This window comes from Colletes gigas, unplaced genomic scaffold (genome assembly GCF_013123115.1).
Source record: "Colletes gigas isolate AHSC1104 unplaced genomic scaffold, ASM1312311v1 Colletes_gigas_Sc00003, whole genome shotgun sequence".
Lineage (NCBI taxonomy): Eukaryota > Metazoa > Arthropoda > Insecta > Hymenoptera > Colletidae > Colletes > Colletes gigas.
The window spans coordinates 5,848,378-5,853,559 of record NW_025106632.1 but is presented as its reverse complement, the minus strand read 5'-3'; the positions used below and the strand labels follow the sequence as shown (position 1 = coordinate 5,853,559).

General features: G+C 40.0%; 1 protein-coding gene across 1 annotated transcript in view; it reads left to right on the top strand.

Annotated features, from left to right (window-relative positions):
* LOC122404841 (globin-1-like) overlaps nucleotides 1-5,182 on the top strand; it is a 79,783-nt gene that overhangs the window by 15,733 nt on the left and 58,868 nt on the right. The window lies entirely within an intron of this gene.

The following is a 5,182-nucleotide window of genomic DNA, read 5'->3' as shown; positions in this document are numbered from 1 at the left end:
CGATTCCCTGCCAAACACACCGAAACCTAACCTAACCACACCCCCGGAGAACACTTATTTCGACTGAGTTCTGTCTCGAGCAAACTTCCGTCACAGACTCATCGTCGAACCGTTTCCCTTCGCGTTTTAATCGCCAAACGAAACGAAAGTCACTTCTACGTTGCTTCGTTGAATACACGAACGTCGTTTCGCACCTTTTTCCACCATAATTACGAACTTAACGTTCCCCTTCTTCTCGCGCCTCATCGTCGTCCGATCGTCGCGAACATCAAACACCAAAGAACCTTGTTATTATTTGTCGTCTGCGTCGCTGAAACGTCGCAACAATTCTCTCCTTCGATCGACAAACGAAGACGTCTCCACGTGGCGATTATCATCTCGTGGACCGTGATTCCAAACACTCGACACCGAATCCTCCGCGTTCCCATATCGCCGCTCGCCGGCGTAACACGACACCGTCGCGAAGAGATAAGCTTCACGCTCCGCCGCGTTCATTTTCCAGCGTCCATTCGAAATGCCTTCGACTCTAGTTTCGACTCGAGTCCCCGGGGCATTCGAACATCTATCCTCTACGATTCCATTTTCTGACAATGGGTACGGGACGCCTCGTCACGGCGAAACGTTGCACGAGCCGCGAGTATTCGAACGCGACACGATCGCGGAAAGGGGTTAGGTTTTCGGATTATTTTCCGATCCGCGCGGAACTCCCCGCGTCACGTCGCGAAGAAACTAGTCGATCGACGAGACGTTTCTCCGGTTCTTCGAGTTTCTTCCGTGCACGCGCGAGTCGCGAGCGAGAATGCCCGGGTGCCTGGCTAGCGAAAGAAGCGGATTTTCCACGCGAGCGGAACTCCCGATCCACGCTCGGGCCTTCTTGAACGTACTGAAAGAACTCAAACTTTCCATTGAGTGAACGTCTGGTTCCGCCGTACTGACTTCACTTCCGGTATCGTCCCACCACTACGAAGGAGAAATCATTATAAACACCGGTGGGAGAAAGATCGTAAGAGAAAGAAGAAGAAGAGGAGGAGGACAGGGACGAGAGAGAGAAAGAGAGAGAGGGATAGAGGGAGAGAAAGGAATCGACACAGAGGGAAAGAAGAGGGACGGACATCGGGGATAATTTATTCCGCGTCCATACGCAGACGGGCTCCGTGGCGCGCGTCGGACGAATATCAAGCTGCTCGTAGCCACTGTCAGGACGATCTCTCGATCTTCGATAGTTGTTGGCGATTGTCGCGACGCTAAGATTTTCCTTCGGGAACCAACCGGAGGGAATCTAATATTCCTTCGAATATTCACGCTTTTCGATTTGGATCCAGGCCCCTGGGGGGCGGTTCGGAATATTACACAGAGCTGAAACTACTTTTTTCTGGAGGACCAGATGCTATTATAGTTTTTATACTCGAGGGTACAGAGACCAATAAGTATCTTTAGAAATTTTTTATTTCGTTTGAAACACATTTATTAATGGGAGAAATGGATGTCTTCATTTTGGATTATTTGAATGTATTTCGTGAAAAAGGTTTTTTTATTCAGTCAATACAAAAGGGGATATTTTAAATGGAAGTGCCTATACATTATCAGAACCACCTCTCTGGGTATAAGGGGTGATTTCAAACTGAAGGACCACTTAAAAACAATATAAAAAGTTGAATCTTGAGGATCCAAAAAAGTAATCTGTTTGATGATAAGAGCAATGTTTGAAAATATGAAGTATAGAAAATTAAATCTATTTCGTATAAAATCTTTTTCGATCGAGTCAATACAAAAGAGGATATTTTAGATGGTAGTGCCTATACATTATCAGAATCACGTATCTGAGTATAAGGGGTGATTTTAAACTGAAGGACCACTTAAAAACAGTATAAGAAGTTGAATTTTGAGGATCCAAAAAATTAAATCTATTTCATATAAAATCTTTTTTGATCGAGTCAATACAAAAGGGGATATTTTAGATGGTAGAGCCTATACATTATCAGAACCACCTATCTGAGTATAAAGGGTCATTACAAACTGAAAGACCACTTAAAAAAAATATAACAAGTTGAATCTTGAGGATCCAAAAAAGTAACCTGTTTGGTGATAAGAACAATTTTTGAAAATATAGAGTACAAAAAATTAAATCTATTTCATATAAAATCTTTTTTGATCGAGTCAATACAAAAGGGGATATTTTAGATGGTAGTGCCTATACATTATCAGAGTCACCTATATGTATATAGGGGGTGTTTACAACCCCAGCAAACGAATTGTATATTCTTATAGAATGTGTTTTTATTAAGTCAATAGAAAAGGAGATATTTTAGATGGGTAGTGCAATTGCATAATAATACAGATGTAAATGCTCCGAGAATTCTCTGCCATAAACACGGTTAGTTGCTTCATCTTGTGCAACAATATCGACACCTTCTATTTTGCTTTTCGAGAAACAGTAAAATTTTACTGCGTTCTTTACGATCGTGTTCATACGTCTGCGCGTGTGTTTCAGCTTCCGGTACTGTTGGAATAAGAGACCACGCGAAATGCTCCTTGGCCATCGATTCAAATTCGCTTCTCGTAAATTTAATAACTTTCCTTCACTTTGCATTGATTTAAATTTTTTCCAGGAAATTTACCTTTTTTTTAACAATTTAATAATAAAAAAAAATAATCACTCTATTAAAACAGATACACTTTCTCCTAATGAACATAATTGGAAAGTTATGACAATAATAATGATTTAGGGGATTTTCTAAAATGACAGAAATATTTAAGGGACTCGAATTGCACGAGAAATCATATATAATAATACATAATTACATACCGTCGTAAAACAGATGTAAGAGACATTCAGTGCGTTGTTTAATGTCGCGGCTATCCGTTTAAAACATGATTTACGCGCCAAACGTCCTTGTTGATTTCCTACTTTGCCCCCGCGAAATACGAACCAGCCATTAATATGAAATTCATATCTTATGAAAGTGATTAATTGGCGTTTTTATAAAATCATTAGCGATTACGCAAGATTGATGCAATTAATAACGAATGCAACGTGCAACGCCCGCGAGACCAGAAGCTTTCTCACGGACCGTTGAAAATGATCGATTCATTGTGATACAATTTAGTATTTGCAATTCCAAGATCGACACTGCCGTCTAATAAATTAATTTCTTCGAGGAAAGTGTAATAACTAAACGTTTTCATCATTCAAACTTCATTGATTAAATTTTAAACGAGATTGTACTAATTTTATACTAATCAACATATATGTACTATAAATTTAATAAAAATAAAATTTTGTAGAATAGTAGGCCATTGCAAACGATGACATTTAATTTAATATTAAATAAATTTCAAGCAAATAATTTTCACATTACAGTTAAAAAAAATGTTTAAATTGCAGTTAAAAAAATGTGTAAATTGCAGTTACTCGGGTGGTGACATTACTTATAATAATAATAAAAAACAAATAATTGGTCTGATTTTTATTCCATTCGATAAGATTATTTATGATATCGGAGGATAATTTATTCGCAAAACATCAATTATCGAACGACATGGAGTAGCGTCTCGCTGGAACTGGTCCGCCACCATTTTCTTTTCCCTCCCGCAGCTTTAAATCTCGCGAAACTGGATCTGCAACTACCGACGATTACTAAGAACACTAGTACAAAACTAATAGCCTTTTTCTAATTCCTCATATCGCATTTACGTCTGTTATCAACATTGCTATGCCAGCGATGCGATCGAGTATGGCACGGGTATCGTTAAGAAAACAATTCCCAACAAACAGTATTAAAAATCTAAAGGCACGTAATCATCGTTCGAACATTCCGAGTATCGCTTTAATCTTGGATCATCAACCATAGAAAACCGTTTTTAACATGAGATTTTATTAACCATAAATCACGAACAGAGAAGGGGTAAGTCTTAATAAAAAAATCTTTTTGCACTGAAGTTTGTGAAAAAATTTCTGTTAAAAAAATTATATTTTGCCTACTGAAATGCACCAGGAATTTTTGAACGCGTTCGATGGTGTGTTTTACTCGAAAATGTATTATCTGTACCAGGAAATATGCCCCTTTGTGAATCGGGGATACGCCCAATCGGCGCATCCACGCGTAGAGTTGCTAGTACCGGGTTGCAGACCGTACGTGCGTCTACGCTGATCGATGCAAGGCCTTTCTAAACCTCTGCACTCCCTGTGTATGGACAGTAACACAATTAATTAATTGCAACTAGCACGAAACTCTACCCTGCGATACGACGCCAGTAAGATGATCTAACCTCGTTGCCAGACTCGGGAGACTCGAAGGCTAAACACCTTGGAAACCATGGGGCTTGTGGGAGCAATGGAGGAGTAATTAACTTCTTCGCCTCGCCGGCAGGGGGCCACGCTCAACTTTTCTTTCTCGCAAATACTCCACCGACTATCTATTCCTATATATACACCACTCTTTTCTAATAAATACACAAATATAGCGTTTTGTAGAACCAGTTCTATTGTACGAATATACTTCGTGAGAATACACATGTCTCAATACATAATTGAGATATAAGATAGCCCTGTTGCTCACAAAGGCATTATTATGCCCTTTGGGAATCTGGATAGCCCAATCTACGGTGTCGTATTGTAGGGAATGCCAGAGCAATCCTCCAAGTTTCAAATTGATCGAATGGGCGCTAGTATAATTAACTAATCGCAACTAATACGAGCCCCGGAAATTAGAGATGGATTCCAGAGGTCTGAAGACTAAATAGCAACCATGAAATTATGGGGAACAATCTCCTTCGTTCCTTAGACGAGAACTGTTTAAGACATAGTCCTCCACACGGCACCTTTGGGAAGCGCCTTGCAGTCGAATTATCCTCTCAGTCCTTGCACCGGTTAACTGACGCTTTGCGTTTCATAACTTGGCATCAACGCATGCATAATTGAGACGCAAGGTAGTTCTACGCCCTTTGGGAATAGAGACACGCCCACTCGACCTATCCATGCACGGTACGAATTATTAATACGACGCAGGGTTACAAGCTGGTTAATTCAAGGACTTTCTAAACGTCTGATCTTTCTAAATGTTATGACGATGTATTGGCTGACTCAGGGAACTTTTGTCACTTTCGAATTAGGGAATTAACCGCAACTCTATGTTAGTAGGAGTCTACTCGGAAGTAATAGAGACGTATTAACCACCACTAT